We start from the raw sequence: 23610 nt of genomic DNA on the forward strand, positions 1-23610 counted from the left end.
CCGACTTCAGCCAGGTCACGATCTCGCGGTCCGTGAGTTCGAGCCCCGCGTCAGGCTCTGGGCTGATGGCTCGGAGCCTGGAGCCTGTTTCCGATTCTGTGTCTCCCTCTCTCTCTGCCCCTCCCCCGTTCATGCTCTGTCTCTCTCTGTCCCAAAAATAAATAAACGTTGAAAAAAAAAATTAAAAAAAAAAAAGTGCCTGACTCCTCAGGTAATGATCTCATGGTTCTTGAGTTCAAGCCCTGCATCAAGCTCTCTGATGTCAGCACAGAGCCACCTTCGGATCCTGTCTCCCTCTCTCTCTGCCCCTCCCCTGCTTGTGCTCTCTCTTTTCTCTTCCTCAAAAATAAATAAACGTTTTAAAAAATTAAAATCCTCTTCTACCATACTAGGAGGTCGACAGATGATAATTACCATGGATTATTCAAGAGAAGGCCACATCTGTGTATTAGAAATATTGTGGTATCTGGGCGCCTGGGTGGCTCAGTCGGTAAAGGGTCCGACTTTGGCTCAGGTCATGATCTAAATGGTTTGTGAGTTTTAGCCCATAACCGGGCTCTGTGCTGAAGGTTCTGTGCTGATGGCTCAGAGCCTGGAGCCTGCTTCAGATTCTGTGTCTCTCTCTCTCTCTTTCTCTGTCTGCCCCTCCCCTGCTGCCACTCTGTCTCTCTCAAAAATAAATGAACATTAAAATTTTTTTTTTTAGAAATATGGTGGTATCTACCAGAAGAAACAAGCAGAACAAGGGAGGGGTCTGCAGAACGTTTTGTACCAAGACTTTATATACTATTTGGCTTCATTGGGCAAATATTCCTTTGTGAAAAACTACAATTAAAAAAAATTTAAAAACACACATTCTTGGAAGCATAAAACTCTGAGAACGACTCAGTCACAATGATGTAACTAATGTCCTTTGAAACTATCTTCCTTCAACACACCCAATTCAAATTACCCAAAGTGTGGAAGGAAACGGGGAGGGAGGTGAATGGTTTTGGGGCTCCCAGACTATACATTCCTGGTTAAAAAGGAAGAGCAAATCCTCTAAATTTGTCCTTGTCAAGAGAGACGCCATTTATGGCCTTCCTGTGAAAATACCTTTCCAAGTATTGATGGAAATGAACAGGAGTAGACTTTACAGGGCTAATTTAGAAGGCTTCCAAAGGCTTTCCCTACCAGCCTATTGCTGACACCAGAAAGAAAAAAAACCCTCTCTGGAGTTGTTTAATTGCTTTATTGGGATGATCTTCCACTTTTTTTTTTTTTTTTTAAGTAGGCTCTATGCGCAACATGGGGCTCAAACTCGTGACCCTGAAATCAAGAGTTGCAAACTCCACTAAGTCAGCCAGCCAGGCACCCTGATCTTCCACTTTCATTTACTTTATATATTTTTATTTTTTCTTATTCTTAAATAATCTCTCCACCCCATGTGGAGGCTCCAACTCATGACCCCAGGATCAAGAGTCCTATGCTCTACCCACTGAGCCAGCCAGGCATCCGTTCTTCCACTTTTAAATGTAAATGATCCTCATCCATTACACATTAGTGTGAATTTCCTTTCACAGGTAACTTGTTAGGATGTCAAATTCTATTGCACCACCTGTTAGGGTCTTACACTCAAACGCCTACACCCAGTACATAAAGGCCTGCAGTTAACATCCCTTAAAGTCTTCACATTCAAAACCAAAGAAAACACGCCCCCTCCAAAATAATCCCACCTTGCCTGCTAAACAAGACATAGATAGAGTGACACCCCTGTCTTTTTTTTTCTTTCTTTCTTTATCTCCAAACAAAACCTAGGAGAGACCCAGTGATTTATGAACACTGGACCCTGCAGATGAGAGGTGACAAAGCAAAGAGTAAATGGGCCCTAGTGCTCCAACCTGCTGGGTCAACACTGGCTTGGTCTGCAGCCTTCGGCTGTCCTGCTCTGCTCCCAAGATGCCCTTTTGACCCCTGTCCTGCCCTTTGTCACCATCCCTTTTCTTCTTGATCAGAGAGAGAATCTGTTTCTCCTCTGCCCTGAGGAAGACTGCCACTGGCCCAGTTGGTGACTGTAAGAACGGGAGTGAGTGAGGAGCCCTGGGCCTGAATTCCAGCCCTCACTCCCTGTCTTGGCCGGGGAACCTTTGTGCAATACACGAACCTCACAAACGGATGCGGCGGCCCTGCCTGAGAAGCCAGCTTATTTCAGGGGCCTCCCTGAATGCTGCTTGGTTCCGACCAACAAGGCTCCCGCTGCATCTGGGTTTCTTTGGTTTCCAAAAGAGAAGTAGCCAGCCCCACAGACTGAAATCACCTGAAGGGAGGCTGGAGTAAGCCAGGTACATCCTGGTACATCCCGGAACATCCTGGACGGTGGAGGTGAGGTCAGGAAAGGGGCAGGTAGGTCGAAGTTCACCCAGGACTTCTCCACTAACCCGGGGACTTCGTTTTTTTCATTGGGATCTAAACCGTGAGCCTCCGGCCCCAAAGCCTGGCTGAAAATGAAGTCTTCATGAGCAAAAAGGAAAGCAGGCCAGAGGGTGCACATGCCTTTTGGATTTTCAAAAACGGGAAAATGATTGGATTTCAGATTTAGGGAAGGTGTGTCACGTTAAGACAGCCAGAGAAAATAATAACTGCCAATTCCAAAGCAAAACAAAATCATGTTTTTCACCGCGTTTCTATCTCTGTCTCCTAGTTGAGCCACAATGAAATAGCGGATCAAATAGCAGATCAAAGGCAGAGGCAAATACAATTATGTTGCCTGTGAAACCCCTAGCATGAAATTAGAAGTCAAACTCTCCATTCAGGGGTTAGAGACAAAGATAATGGGAACCTGGGGCCCTAGAGATGTACGCAGCCCCTTTCAGTCACAGTGTTCTCCATGCTGGATATTTAAAACCACACCTGAGGGTAGGGGACACACATTAAGTATTAGAGTAATTTATTATCAGACTAATATGTTATTTTTTCCGCACCTACTTTAGGAAGCGCATAGACCACATTTCCAGCTTTGTACCAACATAAAGATACCGGTGTGTTGGGGAAAAAGAAGGGTGGGGGGGGGACTTGTAAGCAAATGGTAAAAATGATGTTGTCTGAAGCAATGAAGGGCCGGCACAGATCCCCCCCACAGATGGAGGGCAAAGGCTGGGGGCAGCCAGATTGCTAGTCCTGTCCCCTACCCGCTTTCCCTTTCAATGCCGAAGGGTCTAGAACCCATCTGATCCCAACACACAATTCTTCCTCCGTCCTTCCCATCCTTGACGAGCTCCACAGAGAGAGCTGTCCTTCGATAATGTCTATTTTTCATAAACCCCATATTTGCTTTATGGATCTATTTTTTTTTTAATTTTTTTTTCAACGTTTATTTATTTTTTGGGGGACAGAGAGAGACGGAGCATGAACGGGGGAGGGTCAGAGAGAGAGGGAGACACAGAATCGGAAACAGGCTCCAGGCTCTGAGCCATCAGCCCAGAGCCCGACACGGGACTCGAACTCACGGACCGCGAGATCGTGACCTGGCTGAAGTCGGACGCTTAACCGACTGCGCCACGCAGGCGCCCCTGGATCTATTTTTTTTTTTTTACCCTGGCCTAATTTTAACTGCCTCCCCCACCCCCTGTATAACGCCCGCGGCCTCTTGAGAGTACCGGTTCCTATTATAACACAGACTATTCTGTTTAGAGCTAAGCCTGGCAGGGCTCCACACCCTGCCCCCCAGCCCCAACCTGGCCATAAGTTCTTTCACACTCCTCCCAACAGAGGTAGAGTCTAAGTCCTTTTCCCTTGAATCTGAACGAACGGGCTTGGGGCTTGTCGTAACCAGGCAAATAACAGGTGAAATGATGCCACGTGACTTCTGAGGATGGGTCAGAAAAGGTGATACAGTTTTCATCCCATTTGCTGGCGGGTTTGGTCTTGGGGCCCTGAGCTGCCGCTATGTAACCTCAAGTTCATGAGCCGCCATGCTATGTGGGAGCCCAGGCCACACAGAGAGCCCCCTGTTTGTGCTGTGGGACACAGCTGAGGTCCCACCCAGCAGCCAGACATGCGGGGGCGGGGGGCAGCTGCCTCCAGGCGATTCTAGCTCCCCGCTGTGGAGTCTCTCCACCCAATTCTGAACCCACAGAATCCACGAGCAGAATTCAGTTGCTTCTGAGTGAGCTCCCTTGCAGCTGACACGGCGATGACCCTTATTTTTGTGATAGTAAGTAGGGGAAACCAGTATTATAACATGTTGTGAAAGCCATGGAAGACGGTGAGCTGGATTAGGCGTGGAAGCGTGGAGGTGAGGTCATGACCGCACGCTTCGTGAGTTCGAGCCCTGAGTCAGGCTCTGCCCTGGCTGTGCAGAACCTGCTTGGGATTCTCTCTCCCTCTCTCTCTCTCCCTCTCTCTGCCCCTCCCTTGCTTGCACTTTCTCTCTCTCTCTCTCTCTCTCTCAAAATAAATAAATATTAAAAAAAAAAATAGAAGCGTAGAAGGCAGGACATTTTTGATCATGACCCAAATCCTCCACCTTCTATGACCTAAGTAACCTGTTGTTCTTCATGGAAACCCTATAGGACAGTGGTCCATCTGTTTCTCAGATCTGATCTCACACTTCCCGAAGGACGTGGCTGAAAGAACCCTGCTTGTTGTCCCCGCCGGACTTACACTGGCTGCACAAGGGAGTCAGTTCACCGGGCAGGAGACAGGGACCAAGCACCTCCACCCGGCTAGCTTTGCTCTCCCATCGATTCTCTTCTCTCCCCACATTCTTCTCGCCTGTTCTCGAAGGTTCTCCCATCAGGGATGGGGAGGGATGGAATATGGAAGGGAGGTCAGCGTCAGTTTCTTCCCCCACAACTCCACATCTTTCATTCTGTCTCCAACTCTCATTCTGTCACACTGGCTAGGCCGTACGGCCACAGAATCACCCAGGGATTCAGTGCCCTTTGGTCTGTCCCTCGGCACCTCCTCCTTCACTAGCCCCTGCTGCCCGGCGGCCCACAGACCCTAATTCATAGCCTGCCCTCCTGGGGAAGTGCTGAGCTCAGAGGATGAGTCCTGGGGAGGGGTTGCGACCATGTAGAAAGCGGAGAACTGTAGTGGGGAATATGGGGATTCCCGGTGGCACCTCCCCACCTCCCCCCAACAAGCAAAGCAGCCAGGGAACAGGCGGAGAGGTCAGGCGGAAGGGACAGTTCCCCCGACCACAGAAAGCCAGCACCGACTGGGATTATCAGCCGCTCACTCATCTCCGGGAGGCCTGACCCTCGGAGCACAGCCAGGGCTCAGTCACAAGTCAGCCCTGCTCAGGAGAGCCCACGGGCCTGGGACCTGCCCCTTCCCCAGAACCCGAGTCCAGCGCTCACACGGGGGCTGCCCGCCCCTGCTGGACTGTGGGGTCCCTGGCTCCAATTCACAGGGCCGCTGGCACACACATTGTTAGAACCAATTCTGTCTTCTGACCCAAATCCCAGCCCAGCGAAACCTGTGTCCGGCTAGGGCCTGGCACCAACCTTCCTGCCTACACTTCAAATCATACCAGCCCAAACTCCCTCACGCCTTCAAGAACAAGGGCACAACATTCATTAAAATCTTATTACCTTGCCGGTGTTTTCCATGCAATTGTATCATCTAATCTTTCCCCAATCTTGTGATGGAGGCATTCTCAAACAGATTTCACAGATAAGGAGACCGAGGCTCAGATAGGTTATACAAGCACTGTGTGTGTGGGGGGGGGGGGGGGGGGGGGGGGAGGGTGGGGGCGGGGGCAGAGGGTCCCATCGTAAGCCCACATGTGTCTTGCTCCAAAGGTTTCCATCACACCTGTGATCTCCCAAACATTTCTTATTTTTTTTTAAAGTTTATTTATTTTTGAGACAGAGAGAGACAGAGCATGAACGGGGGAGGGGCAGAGAGAGGGAGACACAGAATTGGAAGCAGGCTCCAGGCTCTGAGCCATCAGCCCAGAGCCCGACGCGGGGCTCGAACTCACGGACCGAGAGATCGTGACCTGAGTTGAAGTCGGACGCTTCACCGACTGAGCCACCCAGGCGCCCCTCCCAAACATTTTTTAAAGTAAATTCTACATCCAACAACACGGGCTGGAACTCAGGATCAAGAGTCACATGCTTTACCGACTGAGCCAGCCAGGCATCCCAACCTCCCAAACATTTTTTTTTAATGTTGGGTTTTTTTATTATATATTTTTTGAGAGATGGAGAGAGACAGAGCACAAGTGGGGGAGGGGCAGAGAGAGAGGGAGACACAGAATCGGAAGCAGGCTCCAGGCTCCGAGCTGTCCGCACAGAGCCTGACTCGGGGCTCTAAATCATGAACCGTGAGATCATGACCTCAACCGAAGTTGGACACTTAACCAACTGAGCCTCCCAGGCGCCCCATTTAAAAACATTTTTTAAATGTTTATTTTTGAGAGAGAGAGAGACAGAGAGCAGGGGAGAGGCAGAGAGTGAGGGAGACAGAATCTGAAGCAGGCTCCAGGCTCCAAGCTGTCAGCACAGAGCCTGACGCGGGGCTCGCACTCGCGGACCACGAGATCATGACCTGAGCCGAAGTCGGACACAACCCACGGAGCCACCCGGGCGCCCCTGAAATTTATTTATATATATTTTAATGTCCCAAACATTTTGATCATGTATGTTGTGCCAGGCCCTGAGGTGGGCTTGCAAAGATCAATAAAAGAGTCTCTGCCCTTGGGGAGTTGGTAGTCTAGTGGGGGAGGCAGAAACACGGCAACACAGTGGGATAAGGGGGCTGAAGGCGAGATGGTCTAAGTACCATGGGGTCCGTCTGAATATCCTGATCATTACTGCCTTTCCAGCCCACCTCTACTTTCTTAGCTCCTTTGGTTCCTTCTGATAGGCCACTCTTCTTGTCCTTCCTAGGGCATTAGCTGCTGGCTTCCCTCCCATGTCTGTTTTCTCCTGTCAAAGGAGTCTGCACCCACACACCTGGCAGGAATCCTGGTACCCTTCCTAGACCCTGACTGCAGTCCCAGACTTCCTCAGCTGGAAAATGGGCACAGGGGCCCAGACACTGAGCAGGCTGGTAGGCCCTAGTAAGGCTTTTATGGAAGCCTGTTAAAGGGCTTTGGGCTTCCTCTGATGAAAGGCGCTTAAGTGCATCTGGTTTTGATTACAGGGGAGGAGAAAGCCAGGCAGTCTCTCGGGGGTTGGACCAGTCATCTGGCTCTGTCTTCCTCCGGGCAGAGCTGGCTGCTGGTGAGGCCAGGAGGCCAGGTGTGTGTGGGGAGGGGAGGGGTGGGGAGGGTTAGCAGGCAGGAAGCAGAGCCAGTAGGAAACTCCCCAATTCTCTACTAAGACTCCTGACCCCAGCCCCTGGCTCTGCCAGGCAGGACTCCCCCCCAAAAAAACAGCATGGTGGGTCAGAGGTGCCAGGATCCTTTGAGAAAGTCAAGTTCATAGTGGCCGCTGCCCACTCCTGACCAACAAATAGCTCTTTACTGATCACCAACACCTCATCTCTAAAATATCCTCCCAAGAACCCCCTGACCATCCAACAACCTTCTGGACTGCTCTTCTCCTTCTGACGAAGTTAAAATAGACTTCTGCCTCAAGGGTTTGCGCAAGTGACGAAAATTAAGGAAATGCAGACTTTGAGAAGTTAAAAAAAAAAAAAACAAACCCTCAACGTTTTCTTTCTCCTTTTCAACTGGCCGGTTATCATTTCCCATCAAACAGGCATCATTCAGAATTCCACCGCACTGTAACTGACAACATGCTGGAGTAAAGAAAGAGATTAATATTAAAACAAAGTGGCTGTCCCAGAACGTCATCAGGCAGTCCCGAGCTGCTCAGTGCCCAGCACCTGTCCCTGCGCGGGACTCCACGCGGGAACAAAAAGCTCTTGGGGGATCGGATGGGTTAAACACAGTCCGCGGTTCTCGAAACGAAAATGCATTTTCTTATTCCCGCCCTGATTCAATCCTGCTGCGTGTTATTATTGTCAAGTCTCTTCGCACCGCCGTTTCTAAAAAGAAAAACCGTGGGTCTGCACGGCCCTTCGCCGCCTGCTCGGCTTTTATTGTGCACGCAGCCTGGTCTGTCTGCGTGGATTCAGCACGTCGTGACCGCTTCGCAGGCGCGCACGGACACCCTCGGATTGGCATTTCGAGAAGAGCTGGATGCATTGTCTCAGTGGCGACACACACACACACACACACACACACACGCACGCACGCACACACACAGATAATAAAGGGCTACAGACCTCTGGCCAACCCTCCTCGCAACCCATAATTAGAGATGACCTTTGCAAAAGGCAATTAAAATATGGTAATGATCGATGCGCTCACCCCCCCCCCCCCCCCCCCCCCCGCTTTCCAAAAGGGGAAATACACAGGTGTTGGCTTCAGGAGGCTCCACCTGGCCCGGCCAGGAGGCCTCCTCCAGCTCATGAATGAACTCTTTCTCTAGGGAAGCTTCGATTCCCCGCTACCTACGCGAGCGCTGGCTCTTCTCCTCCCCCTCCCCTCCCCCACCAATGCTCAGGCAGCCAGGAGCTTGCTGGCGGCGGCGGGGCTTTGTCATCGGAACGCACACACAGACACGCACACGCGCGCACCCGGCCACCACGGGACCGCGGCGGCCGCTGCGCTGTGTCCTTCCTCCCTGCGCTCCCCTCCCCGCCCCCTCTTTTTAAGAGCTCCACCAAACCCTTTCTTCCGTCCTTTATGTATGCGATCCTTTTAATCGAGGAGCTCGGGAAGCATTTTAGGGGGGGCCTCCCGCGGGGCGCGGGACGGCAGGACTCAGGACGCGCGCGGAGAGGACGCGTGGGCAGCCGGGCTTTGTTCTGTCCCTTGTCCGGGTCCGGAGGGCGGAAAAGTCTCTGCCGCCCTGGGGCCCACCGGCGAATTGGCGGTGGCCAACGCCAGCAACCCCCCACCGCCACCAAATTGGAACACGTGAAATCCCCTCCGGAGTTCACTTCGTTCGGACTTGGTCCGGGTGGGGTGCATCGCCTCGGGGAGGGTCTCCTGGTCCACAAGTGGCTCTCCCCATACAGGCAAATGTGCAGTGTCATTATGGTGGCTCCTGTTGCTCGGGTCCCGGGATGCTCGGGCGGGCGCTCGCACCCCATCCCTACCCGGGGTGGAGGGCGGGAGGGGGGGCCCTGGGGCTAGGGCTTCCCGGGGGACGGCGTGGAGGAGACGCCACGTCGGGCCCTCCTGCACCTCCCGGCTGCCTTCTGAGACCGCGAGCACGGAGCCAGGGCGGCCTCTCGCCTTTCATTACCGGGCCTACGAAAGCAGCAGCCCAGGCAAATATGTAGCTATTAAAATTAATCGCCCTGCGTTGTCAGCTGAACATAATGCAAATTATTTATGGGCTGTCTGCGCAATATTTATCATCGTGCAGGCTCCAGGCGCTTCGTGCCTCCCGGCCTCCCCCGCCCGCCCCGGCCCGCGCAGGGCGAAGCTGCGCACAGGCTGCGGCGACCAGGGGGCTCTGGGCACCGTAATGGGGTTCCGAAGGCGAGGCCGCGCACCACGCTGCCTTCCAGGCCGAGAGCCTCATTTTAGTTGCTGGCACGCATGCCACATTCGCTGGAGGCCTACTACGTGCAAAATTAGGAGGTCTGTGAAACTGGGGGTGGGGGGAGGGTAAAAACCGATCTGGAGAAATCGTAACCAAACAGACAAGTTCAGGCCCGAGGGGAGATGCAGGCGGAGGCTCCTCGGCTGCCGAAGTGAATTTTCTGTGGCTCAAGTCTGTGCTCCAACCCCAGAAACATATGTTTGCGGAAGCTGGCTTCACAGTCAGAGGAACCGAGAGCATCGGAGGTGCCCACCGGATCCGAGGACGAACCATGCTGCGGACTGGAACAGGAATTCGGTGTCCTTCGAGCCTCAAAACTTGTTTGCAGATCGCAGATAACAGATTAACTGCTAATTGTCGGAATCGGCCAACCATTTAGTTTATCACTGCTGGGGGCCCCTTGGTATTCGCTGCACTTTTTATATGCAAAAACAGCCTTGGTACCTCCTAAACGGCTTTTGTGCGGCTTTTGTTTCTCTTTCAAATACGGTGTTTTAAAAAACAGCAGCAACACGCCACCCCACCCCCTCTCCAACCGAGCCTTCTCATTAAAAAAAAAAAAAAAAAAAAAAAACAGGAGGAGAAATAATCTATAGGACAATCCCCCCCTACTGGTCGGCGCTGGCGTTAGGGCTTTTTACGGCAGATCGAGTCGCCCTGGGCTGCAGAGGTAAACAGGCTTTCTGCACCGCTGCTAAATGAATCACGAGGGGGAAGAGCGGGGACTACGGGGCGGAGGAGGCCTCGGGATCCGGGCTGGGTGCCAGGGAGGGGAGGGCGCGGCACAAGGGGCAGTGGGGTGGAGGCGAGCTGACCCTGCCCCGAGGCCTCAGGGCCACGGAGTGGAGACGAAGGTCGGTGGGCGGTCCAGCCAGAGGCCCCCGCCTGCAATCTGCTAGGCTGGGTGAATGCGCAGCCTGGGCCTCTGTCCCCAGCGTGCCTGGGCGCCACCTGGGGCCGGTCACGCTGCGTGAGTCCATCTGTGGGAAGGAGGTCAGGGGGAGCCCCTCCCATACACAGTTTTAGCAGCTCTGGGCTTTCAGGACGTGGGGGGTGGGGCAGGCCTAGGTCTTCTGATGTTCATTTTAAGCATGTTCTTGTCCTTCTTCACTGTCCCCACCCTGAACGTCAACGTCACCTCATACTTAGCTGACCCAGCCAGAGTCAGGGCCTACTTCCGGGGTCCTGAGGGGGGGGGTGGCTGTCTATGGCATCTGCTCTCCGGACTAACTGAAGTGGCTAGAAAGCTACTTCGAATTTATATTCTTCATCCGGGTTTCTTCTCCTTACAGTGCGCTTGGAGCTCATCTGAAGGTCCCTTTTCTTTCCATTGAACCCCTCAATTTTTGACGGAGATTTTCCTTAGGACATTCCAAAGGATTCTCCCACCACTTGAGAAGCTTAAGTTGAAGTGACGTAAAAGAAAACGAGGTTCAACGCCTTAAGTTGCCTTTGGGTTCCCTTTATCTTGCACATTCCTGCATGGATTTGAGGAAGGGCTGATTTTTACTTTGTTTTGTTTTCTAATGGTCAAAATCGCTGTGTTTTCTAGGGCAAGAGAGGCTGAACATTGATCGCCCGTGAAGTGGAGGGGTCAAGCCCCTTTCACAAAGTGCTGTGACAATTTGGTCCTCAGACGCCCACCTGAGCAGGGCAGGGGAACTGTTATTGTTCCCATTTTCCAGCCAAGGACACTGAGCCCCTCCTCCCCATAAATTTTAGGAATCTAGTCGTCCTCACTGAACCCAGAACCCAGTTGACACCCACCTGCCCCTGCCGGCATCCACCGTCCTCCAGATTAGTGTCATTTAGTAAACGTTGCATCCTTTTGTGAGATGTATCTACTGGGGTCCTGGGCCACCCTCGGCGGCGGTGGGGGGGGGGGCTGAGGCAGCCCCCACCGCCCACATTTGGGGCAGCTCCTCCACAGCCTGCAAACCGCAGGGATCTCAGCTCTTACAGCCTCCTGTTTACTCACTTGCCTCCACCGAGTCAATTTCGACTGCAGACCCGGGAGGACAATTTTAAAGTGTTTCTGCAGACAGACCCTCTGGCCGCGCCGGAAGTGTTTTATGGACCTGTGAGCCGAGTTAATCCCAGGAGGGGCGGCAGGATTAGTCCCTGGTGTAGGTGGGGGATTCCTGTGTTAAGGTTTAATTCCCATGGGAGGAGAGAGACGCGGAGGGGGAGGGTCGCGTGACTTTGGTAATGTGTGCCCCCTCCCCATTAAGCTCTCCGACTTGGGCCGAGGCCGGTGGAAACTGAGGCATGTGGCCCAGGACCTCGATCCTTGGCGAGGCCAGGTGTAGGGAGCCCGAGGCGCCTCGGGTAGACGCACCCTGGGAGATCAGCAGGGACGTGGAGTGCGAGCGGAGAGCGCAGTTGTGTTTTTTCCCCAGGTTTTATTCTCCCAGCCCTGTGGAAAGGAGCAGAGCCGCAACCCGGGGAGGGAGCCGGAAAGAAACACTTAATCACCGGCGTCTCGCTGCTCGTCACGCGAAGATGGCAGCGGCTCCCCTGGGTTTCAAGGTTCCGGGAAAGGCGTGTGTTCTGCCTCGAGGCGCGCGGGCTGCTGCGCTCCCTCCCTTGGCTCGGCGGCCGGCCCAGGCTCTCTCAACGCCCGCTCTCAACGCCCGCAAGTGCGGCCAGGGCGGCCGGTCTGCCCCTCTGCGGGCCCCCTCAGTGGCCAGGGCAGCGGGTCGTAAGTCCCCGCGTGTTAAAATTAAAGGCTCGAGGAGGTGGGGAGCTGATCGCCCAGCGCCGGATCAGACCACGAACCAACCCCCACACCCCCCACTCCGGCCCCGGGCACGCAAAGGCGTCAAGCTGTGGCCAATGGCCGATGCGAGACCTGCGACCTGCGGGGTACACTCCTACTAGCCGTGGCCGGGGACCGGCCGGGCCAGCCTTCGCCGGAGAGATTTATCACCATCCTCATCCATGCGCCCACCCTACTGCCTGGACCTCCCCTTTGAGCCCCGACCCATCAGGAAACACAGCGCACAGGTCCCAGGCCAGCCTCTGCCACTTGCCGGGAGGGGGTGGGGTAGAGGAGAGATGCACAGGCCTGACCACCTCGGGCCCCAGGCGTGCAGCGTGCACACTGACGCTGGGGAAGTGGAGGGCAGCTCGGCCCCCCTCCACCCTGATTCCACACCCGGGGCAGCACACAACCGCCAAGGGCTTCTGACGCGCCCTAGCTGGGAGGAGGAAGGGAAGGCAGAGGCCTGGGGGGCCGGCTGTGCGCTTGGATCCCGCGCACGCGCGCGCGCGCGCGCTCTCGCCCGGAAAGGGGGTCCAGAGTTTACGAGAGGCAGGGTGAGTGTGAACAACCCAGAACCAGCCATCCCCACCGGGACTGACAAGCTGACCTCTCCAAACCCCCAGCCATGGAGCTCCGTGCCCGGGACTGGCGGCTCAAGAGGAGGGGAGGCTACGACACCCGTCCAGTTCTGCGGGAGGAGCCCAGGGATGCACCCGGAGCCCAGGGACCCGTGTGACCCAGCCGCCCCCACAAGCGTCCGTTTAGCTCCGCCTCCCGGGACCACTGACACTTGGTGATAAGGAGTTCCTCCGAAATCGGCTGTCCCCAGCCCCCAGTCACCTCCGGTGGACGTGACCACCGGATGCTATGCGGCAAGGTGGGGCGAGGGGCCTTTGCACTGCCTTTTCTGACCCCTTCTCCAATGCGGAGCCACGATAACTATGAAGCCTCAAAACTTTCTTTTGCAAAATAAGGTCCAGATGTTGGGCCTTCTTGTTTCTCTCCATGACTTCTTCCTTTGGAAGGTAGGGGGTTCAGGCAGTCCACTTGGAAACATCCCCCAAAGGGCTCGCCTTCACTACACAACACTGGTGACCAACACGGCTCTCTCTCCCTCAGGGCAATCCCTGCCCCATCCTAAACAGCGTTGCTTTGGTCCAGCTGCTTAACACTTCTGGCCTTCAGTGACCTCCTTCTAATCTAATTCATAGGGTTGTCTTGGGGATAATATGAGTTAATACATAAAACACCTAGAAGGCGGTCTCTCATACATGTGTCCGTTGTTATGATTTGGTACTCTCTTACCTCTGAATAGAGCGCGGGTAAGAAAAACAGCCAGGTTAAAGACCCCAAAGGCCTATATGGAGTCAGGGGTTTGGGCAGGTACCACAGGGCAGTGCTGCCCACACAAAAAGGGCCAGAAGGCAAAATGGGCTCAAACGGTCTGGACTACACTTTCCCTTAAAGGCCTGCGTGTGCCGTTGGGATGTAGGGAGGAACGGACGTGCGCTTTAATGGGGCTCATTTAGACTGGATTAATGGGAAGCTTCTGCCAGGGCTCAGGCACCATTACCCACCACCCTCTCCCCGAGGCCGTGGTTAAACAGCACTGGTGGAGAGGACCTCCAGTAGACTCTTCCAGGCCGCCCTTTTTTGATGGCTCAAAGCCACCTCCTGTAAACCAGCTCTTGGAGGTGCTGGGCAAATGCCACATCCTCTGGGGATGTACTTTAGCGGGAGCTTAACCCTGGTCCAGGGCTGGGATGTGGTAGGCCTAGTTCCCGGGCTGTCGGTGGGCCTCATTTTAAGGACACATACATGCGCCACTATTTATGTAATTAGACTTGGTCAGATTTCTAACTTCGAGAAGCTTCCCATTTCCTTTGAAATGGGGTCTCCTGTGCGATGGGGAGGAGGTGGGGCAGAGAAGGGTCTGAGGAGGCCTCAGCGCCACTCGTTCCGGGGTCTGGCCTCTCCCAGGTCACCCATAATTCATTAGGTGGGACAGCCTTTGCCTTTTCAAAGACGACGCAAATGGCCTTTCGCTAACGTGGCTGCAGGCGTTCGCCTAATCACTGAAATGTGCTGGCGGTGCGCTCTCGCTCTTGGTTGATCCTTATCGGAACTGCGTGCCAGGTTGCCAGCCCCGCGGAAGACAAAGACGCGGCTGACTCCAGGTCTGCTCCCGCAGCCTCAGGGTCACCTACGGGGCTTCCCCTTTACAGCCACCGGCCCCCAAGCCGCTGCCCGGAACACACCCGCAGCCCTAAGTCAGAATTCCAGTTCTCGAGCGCCACCCGGAGAGTTCACATTTCCCCTCTTCCGAGGCCGCGTGGTGCGCAAGCGACTGACTGAAGGTGGTGCAGCACACGTCTGGCTGGAGGGGGGCGGGGGTGGGGAGCTTCCCCGTACCCAGCTGCACGTACACAGGAAAAGAAAAAGCCAAGTGAAAAACGTGGGCTTTAAAAGCCCAAACCCAGGGCAATCTAAGTACAAACAATCCTAGACAGGCGTTTGCAAGGAGTAAGCAACCTCCAAATAGAAACAACTAAAATAAATCCCCTTTTAGAGTTATATGAAAAGTCCTCCAAGGTGGAGTGCAAAGGGGACCGCGCCTTCTTAAGGACACACACGAACCGTGCCAAGAGACATCGTCCTCAGCCCAGCGCCTCCTGCGCTACGTTTTAATACCAGGCAGAAAGCGAGGTTTTCATTCCCATCTACTGATTAACCAGTTCTCGTAGTATTTATAACTGACTCAACGTGTACTCGGTTAAAAAAAAAAATTGATCTTGCCTGAAAGATACATGGACGACCTGTATTTAGATAGGCTAAGTTCCCGCAGCTGTCTGACCCCATTTGTCTAGTCTCTCTAAGAATCCACGTTTTCTAGCCCGGGAAGGGGCAGGCGGCCCTCGTGGCTCCCCCTCCGGCGGTTTCCTGGCGAGGCGCCCATCCTCCCCAAGCACCGGGAGCGGAGGCGGCCGCATTAATACTCGCGGGCAGCCGGCTCTGACCTATACTGTCATTTTTTCCATCGGTCAGAATCGGGCTGGGGGGGGGGGTTCTCCTCCGAGGGGCTCTGCACGGATCATTGGGTTTTCCCCGGCGAACTTAACACGGAGGCAAAAGGGGCAGATGGAAACCAGGCCTCCGCTGGCCGGGCGCGCGTAAGCGCCGCACTCTGCAGCTCGACGCAAAGCCAGGGCTGGATTTTCGCGGCCCGGGGCCGGCGGCCTCCCCGCGCCGGCGCGATCCTCTCTCCCTCGGGCTGAGCAAACGTGCTCGCCTAATTCCGCCCTGGAGACAGCAGCTGTGCGGCGAGAGCAGGGGAGGAGGGGGGGGGGGGGGAACTGCAACTTTTCCAACAGAAAGTGTATGCGCACAGGAGAGGTGAAGGCCCACCCCGATTCTGTGCACGTACCGACACAGCATCTAATCAGTGTCACTGCCAGGAATACGCTTCCGCGGCGGGCGACACCCCCGCCCCCGCCAACCTGCAGGAGGGAGGGGGGAATGCAAATGGCGTCTCACGTCGTCCCAGACTCTGCCCAGCTCCCGCTGCCCCGCGACCCCGAGCAGACGTCGCAGCGGGCCAAGCGCCACCACTCTGGGGACGCGAACACGCTGGAGGCCCGCGCCCCTCTCCTGCGCCGGGGTCTCGGGAAAAGGAGCTAGCGCCACTCCCCGTTCCGAGGCCATTCCCCCGCCCCCACGTCCGGAAAAGCCGCCCTTCCCCGACTGGGGGGTGGGGTGGGGAGAGGGGACGCGGGAAACTTTGCGAGACAACTGTTCCGCGCCTTCCTCGCGTGGCGCGGGAGAGGAACGTAGGTGGGCTTCCCGTCCGGGGCCTGACCACACTCCCCCACTCCTCCAGGCCTCGGACCTGAACCTCGTGGGCTACGGCGGCGGGGAATACATTTCAAGCCACCGGGTGGGGGAGGACACCAAAGTCGGGCGTCTTCAAGGGCTCTGGCGGGTGGCCAAGTTTGTGTCCTTTCCCTCCCACGCTGGAGTAGCGCGCGCCGCTTTGGGGGAAGCGTGAGACTCCTCACCCCCGGCCACGAGGCCACTCTTGTCTGCAAGGTGGGGCCGATGGTTTCTCTACAGCACCCTCTCCCGCTCTGCGGCCGCCGCACGGCTCGCACACCCCCGGGGAGTCCCCAGAGAGCCCCCCGAGACGGCCCGCGCCTTCGCTCGCCGGCTCTTCCGGGGGAGGGGGAGGCGTGCGTGTCGTGTGCACCACGGCTCCGGCTCCCACCCTCCGCGGAGCCACCTCGGCAGCCCTCCCCGGCCACGGCCTCAGCCGATCCCCGCCCGGAGTCGCCTTGCGGGATGCAGCCTCCTGCACGCGGAACGGGGCGCCCCTGGGACGCAGGCGGGGATGGCGGTTCCGGTCGTTCCGGGATTTGCGTGCGAGAAGAAAACAAGGCCGGCGACGAGAGGAGCCGCGCCTCCATTCTCGGGGTGCAGACGGCCTCGCAGTCTCCGCGTCGGTCCCGCCATCGCCACTCCGGCCTCGGGGGCCCGTTTCCGCACCCCTATCCCCACCCCCCCCCACCCCCCAGCAATTCCTCGTCCCGCCTGTGCCGCACCACGCGGAGCTCCGAGCACCCTGGCTCCCACACCAGCACCCCCGCCACCCCCCATAACTCGCGCGCCTCCCTCGCCCCGGGCTCGGGGCGCCGCTCGCTCTCAGCGCCCCTAGCACGCCGGCTCTACCCTCGGCTGCGAAAACCGCCACCCCCGCCCGGCCGGGCCCTTGTCCCAGCCTGGCTCCCCCGCCAGCTGCGCCGCCACCGCCGCACGTGACCCGCCCCCGTCGCGGCTTCCGCTGAGCTGCCTGTTCCGGAGCACAAACAATTTCTGCTCTGACGCGGGGTCTCTCGGGCCCTGGCGTCCTCTCCTCCCTGCCCCCCTCTTCCGGGTACGAGAACTCAAAACAACTCGCTGACCTTCGGGCGGACCAGCTCCGGCTTCCACCGACTCCGGCATTCCGTTCAAACCCAGCAGCGGCAGCTTCTAAGATTTCACTCCGCGCTGGGCTGGGGGGAGGGGGTGATTTCTCCAGGAGGGGGTGTCTCAGATCGAAAGAGCCACTTCACGCTCCTTCCTCTCCTCCAAAGTGAGTTTTTAGACTAGCCGGAGGCCCTGGGGAAACGCTCGCAGCCGCGCGCAAAGAAAGCACACACCCCCACCCCCACCCTACGCATATGCCGCCTTGACTAGTGTCTGACCCGATTTCCAGGGTCACGGCCCAGCGGCAGAGGGCCTGGCCAGCCTCGGAAATACCACCCAGCGGTGGGCTGTGGCACCGAACAGAGCTGGGGTGGGGTGGAGAGAGAGTGCGTTAAATAATTAATAGTAGCTCCCACTTCTGCTTTGTGCTGAGAATTTCAGAAACTCTCCAACTTTGCAGCCCAAGAAACTGAGGCACAGAGAAGGGTCAGTTCCATAACTAGCTCAGGGTCACCCAACTAGTTAAATGACTTAGCGACAATTCGAGCCCAGTTGGCCCAGAGTCCAGGGTGGTTGAACATTCTGCTCTGGTGCTCACCTTGGAATCAAAAGTACAGAGCCGTCTGCAAAACCTAGTGATCGCTGGAGGGCTCTGTATTTTGCAGGAGGCATTGGGGTTGGTGCATAGCAGGCACTCGAACATTGGTGGGATGAACGGGTCCCTGAATGAGTGATTGACCTGGTCACCGATGGCCAGTGATTTTAGGGAAGACACGGCTCGTGGGCTTCCCTTCCACAGGCGGGTGGTGGTGGGCTGGGGGAAGCATATGGCTGGCAGCTCAGTGGTTACTTGTTGTAGGCACAGACCCCATAAGGACCACCACCGTCCTGCGAAGGTAGCTTCAGTCACGGCCCTCATCCGCTGTGACGTCACATCTCCACGACCTACCTTAACCCCATATAGCTCTGAGATGCTGGTCAGTGGGACCACGTCTGCCCTTTACAGAGCTGCGCCTGGTGGTGCCCTGTGTTGTCCCCCCTCCCGCCGGGGACCCAAAAGAGGATGCGATTAAAACAGAAAATATTCCTGGGGCACCTGGGTGGCTCAGTCGGTTAAGCGTCTGACTCTCGGTTTCGGGTCAGGTCACGATCTCCTGGTTTGTGGGATCGAGCCCTGCACTGGGCTCCACGTTGAGCACGGAGCCTGCTTGGGATTCTCTCTCCCTCTCTCTCTCTCTCTGCCCCGACCCCCACCCCCACCCCTGTCTCTCTCTCAAAAATAAATAAACATTACGTTAAAAAAAAAAAAAAAGATGGAAAGCTTCACATTTACGAGCAGTGTCTCAGGCACCTGGGTGGCTTCGTCATTAAGCATCCAACTTGGGTTCAGGTCATGATCTCAAGGTTGGTGAGTTTGAGTCCCACATCGGGTGACCTCGAGCCCTGCATCGGGTGAGCACGACCCCCGCTTCGGGTGAACCCCACTTCTCTCTCTGTCTTTCTCTCTGCCCCTCCTGGGATTCTTTCTCTGCCCCTGGCTCACTTGCGCTCCGCCTCTCTCTAAAAACAAAAAAACAAAAAAAACCCACCAAACTTCTCTAGATAATCCAAAAGAACGGACTTGTATATCATCTTCTTATTCTTCCTTCCTCATTGTCTTTTTTTTTAACTTTTATTTTGTTTTATTTTTTAAAAATATCACTTTTTTAAATGCTTATTTTTGAGAGAGAGAGAGAGAGGAGGGACAGAGAGAGAGGGAGACAGAAAGCGGGCTCCTTGCTGACAGCAGAGAGCCCGACGTGGGGCTCGAACCGACGAACCGTGAGATCATGACCTCAGCCAAAGTCAAATGCTTAACCGACTGAGCCACCCAGGCGCCCCAACTTTTATTTATTTTTGAGAGAGGTAGCAAGTGGGGGAGGGGCAGAGAGAGGGGAGGGGACAGCGGATCCAAAGTGGGCTCCTCGCCGACAGCAGCAAGCCCAAGGTGGGGCTGGAACTCACGGACCGCGGGATCTTGACCCGAGCCCGAGTCTGATGCTCGACCGACTGAGCCACCCAGGCGCCGTTTCCCTCTCCGTTTTGTAAACCTAACCAGTTGTCCCTTTCGTGTCACCAGTTGGGCAATCTGAAATGAGGACAAGTTTCACTTCAGGTTACCTGGAAGTAAACTGTCTCCTTTCCAATCTGATTCCTCCAGCATCTGTTGACGCGTCTGTGGTGTAAGTCACTACACGAGGCGGAACACGGAGGAGGAAAATGCCTAGTCTCTGTTTCTGATTATTGATATAGCCTCTTCCCCCTCCCTGCCTCCTCTCTCCCTTCCTCCTTCCCTCCCGCCCTTCCTGACGGTTGTCTACTTTGGCTCATGTTCCTAGGATTATTAACCGAGAAATGAAAACGTTTATTTTCTGAGTAACAGCCCAGCCTTGACTCTCAGGCTGGGGTTTCGGCAGCCTCTTTCACGGTCTGCTCTCGAGTGACCAGCGGGACCCTGTGACCTCAGCCTGGGGCCAGCCCGGGTTGGAAGCATCAGATGATTTCCAAAGAGACCACGGGCCTCAGTCCCACGTGGCCGGATTGTAGCCGAGAACAGCCTTGCTCACCCTGGTGCAGGCGGACGGGTGATAAGTGATGCTGAACGGGAGGTTCGGGATGCTCATTTGATTTATTATCTGTGTACAGCCTGGGGAGGAGAAAAGGCTCATAAAAGTGTTCTAGGCTGGTCATTCTGAATGTGAGCATTTATTTATCTGCAAAGCTGCCGAATGTCCCTGCAGGAAGTCTCAGGCGCAGCAACCCCTGACGGCACAGACACAAGTCCCCCCCTTTACCCAGGGCTGCTTTTACTGTTCCCAACAGCTTTGTGCTTTCCCTGGGGGAAGAGGAGAGTCACATAGCGAGTTTTCTTCCTCTTTTCTCACGCTGCAGAGGAAGTGATGTTGTGGAAACAGTGGCATTAACTTGGCCCGCACGCCGCCTCGGAGCCGGAGTTGGGAATAGCTCGAAGCAGGGTGGCATTCCTTCCTAAGGCTTTTCTCCTCCAGGCCCCAAGCGACCCAGCCTGGCTTTGAGCGTGGGGATGGTGGGCAATCACAGGTGACACAAAGCAAGAGAAGTAATACTTTCCTGTGTACAAAGGGTCTCCTGGGAGAGGGACGCTCCTGACCCCTTGAGCCTGCTTTCTTCTGGAGCACTTTTCATTTATTCTTTATTTTTAAGTTTATTTATTTACCTTGAGAGAGAGAGTGTGCATGCTGCGTGAGTGGGAGATAAGCAGATAGAACCCGGTGTGGGACCCGAACCCATGAACCCATGAACCCATGAGATCGTGACCTGAGCTGAAACCAAGAGTCGGACTCTTGGGGTGCCTGGGTGGCTCAGTCGGTTGAGCGTCTGACTTCGGATCGGGTCACGATCTCACGGCTCATGGGTTCGAGCCCCGCATGGGCTCTGTGCTGCCAGCTCGGAGCCTGGAGCCTGCTTCGGATTCTGTGTCTCCCTCTCTCTCTGCCCCTTCCCCCGCTCGCCCTCTGTCTCTGTCTCTCAAAAATAAATAAATGTAAAAAAAAAATTTAAAAAAAAGGAGTCGGACGCTTAACCGACTGAGCCACCCAGGCGTCCCTCATCTATTCTTTTCATTTTTTTTTTAACATTTATTTTTGAAAGACAGAGAGAGACAGAGCGCCCGCAGGGGAGGGGCAGAGAGAGAGAGGGAGACGCAGAATCCGAAGCAGGCTCCAGGCTCCGAGCTGGCAGCACAGAGCCCCATGCGGGGCTCGAACCCGCGAACCGTGAGATCATGACCCGAGCCGAAGTCTGCGAGGACAGAGCTTACATTCTACTTTGCTTGGCACACAAATGGCGCAGGATTGTGGTGCCACCGTCAAATCCTTTGGGTCCTGCGTCCATAACATCTATCGTGACACATGTGACTGCCTTCGTTCCGTTCCCCTGGGACTCTTGGTGAAGCAATTGAACCCACCCTCCCCAAACTTACCTCCTCCGTCTGATCACTCCATGCACTGCTTGAAAATCCTCTAAGCAGCCAGAAGGGGAGGGGACAAGGGGCACAAGGGACACCCCCTTCCAACTGAGTCAGCCTCCTTTAAAAAGATTTCTCAGAAGTCTTGCCCAGTGATTTCCACTTCCGTCTCATTGGCCACCTTTTGCTGCAAGGGAGGCTAAGCGATGTTGCCTTGCAGGTTATATGTGGCTGCCTCGAGTTACCAAGAGGACGGATGGCTATTGGGGTAGGCAGCCAGTCACCTCTGCTCATCTACTCGCAAAGAGTGTGTGACAGGGCGTATGATACTGCTTAGTACGTGGTAGGAGAGGGGCCTTGTGGGGTCTGTTCCTGGTTCCCATCCCGGTTCCCCGGGAAATGGCCCTTTGTCTCCCCCACCCCCACCCGCCTGGGGTTGGGACGCCAGCAGCCTCTGTTGCTGTAGCTGCTGGTGGAACCTGCCCCTGGCCGAGCCAGTTCTGTTCCTCCCCCCCCCCCCCGAGCGTGGCCGATTGGAAGAGAAAGCTGGTCAGTCAGGCCAGGGCTGGCTCTGTGGCACGTGACCGTGGCCGTCACGCAGCTCCGTGCTCAGGGTTCAGTGCTCTGCGGTTGCTGTCTGGACATTCTGAACAATGTGATTTCGAATTCGTGTTCGGTAGGTGAAGCTCTTGGGACAAGGGAGCGTGAACCAGGGGCTTGGAGCCTCAGGTCATGTATGGTCCCACCTCCTGGTTTACCTCCCTGAGATGGGTTCTCGAATGCCTGCTCCCCAACTCTCGGTGCCCCCAGCCCTGCCTGGCTTCCCCGATACCGTCCTGGCTGAGGCTGCTGCCTCCTTCTGCCCCTGGTAGGGACCTGGGTGCTGACACTGGGAAGGGTCAGGGTCAGGTGTGCACGGCATCTTGGGGTGGGGCAAGGAGGCAGCTTTCCCTGCCCCTGGCTGGGGCCCTGCGTTTTAACTTCATTCTGGGCCCTGCAAATTAAGTGGTCAGCCCTGCCCGACCGTGGGGCCATTGTGTTCCAGCCTGTGTGTGTCGGGCCAGGGAAAGCCGGTCTGGGGAAACACAGAGAGTAATATTGGTTGGAATATCTTGATTGCAAGTATGAGTGGATAGGTGAGCGGGTAGATAGATGTAAGGACGGACGGACGGATGGATGGATGGATGGATGAGTGGATGGATGGAAAAATGGATGCATGGAAGGACAGAGGGATGGATGGAAAGAAAGATGGATGCATGCATTAAAAAAAATTAAAAAGAGGGGCACCTGGGTGGCTCAGTCAGTTAAGTGTCTGGCTTCGGCTCAGGTGATGATCTCGCGGTGTGTGAGTTCGAGCCCCGCGTCGGGCTCTGTGCTGACAGCTCGGAGCCCGGAGCCTGCTTTGGATTCTGTGTCTCCCTCATTCTCTCTCTACCCCTCCCGTGCTCACGCTCTGTGTCTCTCTGTCTCTCAATAATAAAAAGTGTTAAAGAAAGAAGAAAAAAAAAGAAAGAAAAGAAACACGGGGCCCCAGAGAGGGCGAAGATGACTGCCTGGAGGGGATTCCGTGCCGGGGTCCTGTTCACTCCCCCCGCCCCTCGGGGGCAGCCTGGAGGGGCTTCTGCTCCTCTTCTGTTCCCTGTGCTACTATGAACGGATTTCTCAGATTGCCAACTGCAAGTTCCCCAACCCCTTCCCCCGCCCCCAAAAAGAAAGCTTGGTTTGCAGTTCGTAGTATTGGGCTCCAGTCCCAACGGCGCCATTTCACTAATTCTGCGATATTTGGCAAGTTCGTTTTTCTCTCGGAGCCTTCATTTGCTCAACGTTTGGGCCCTTTCTTGGTAATAGAGGGCCTTTAAGGCATAAAGGGTGCAGGAAATTTAGAGCAAAACGACTTCCTTCTCTCACTGGTTTCTCAGTACTTAAAAACTGCTTGTTTGAATTTGGGAAACTCAAGTGGTTCAACTAGCGTGCGGGTGCCTGGGTGGCGCAGTCGGTTGAGGATCCGCCTTCAGGTCAGGCCACGATCTCGTGGTTCGTGGGTTCAAGCCCCACAGCAGGCTCTGCACTGACAGCTCGGAGCCTGGAGCCCGGAGCCTGCTTCTGCTTCTGTATCTCCCTCCCCTGCCTGTGTGCGGTCTCTCTCTCTCTGTCTCTCTCTCTGTCTCTCAAAAATAAATAAATAAACATTGAAAACAATAAAGTAGGGTCAAACAAGAGGTTTGAGGTCAAACAAGGTCGTAGGTTTGAGCACTGGATAGGTTTGCTTAGCGCATTTCCATGGCGAAAGCCTGAACACATAAGGTAGATAATCCCACTTCTCCATTGCCGCACGACGAACAGCCCCC

General features: G+C 55.4%; 1 protein-coding gene across 1 annotated transcript in view; it reads right to left on the reverse strand.

The window, feature by feature from the left end:
* Positions 1-17422, reverse strand: part of BCOR (BCL6 corepressor) — a 115327-nt gene extending 97905 nt beyond the window's left edge. The window contains exon 1 of the mRNA XM_047843513.1: positions 17274-17422. The gene's annotated coding sequence lies outside the window, so the exon portion shown is untranslated. The remainder of the gene's footprint in view (positions 1-17273) is intronic.
* Between the last annotated feature and the right edge of the window lie 6188 nt (positions 17423-23610).

This window comes from Prionailurus viverrinus, chromosome X (genome assembly GCF_022837055.1).
Source record: "Prionailurus viverrinus isolate Anna chromosome X, UM_Priviv_1.0, whole genome shotgun sequence".
In the NCBI taxonomy this organism is placed as follows: Eukaryota; Metazoa; Chordata; class Mammalia; order Carnivora; family Felidae; genus Prionailurus; species Prionailurus viverrinus.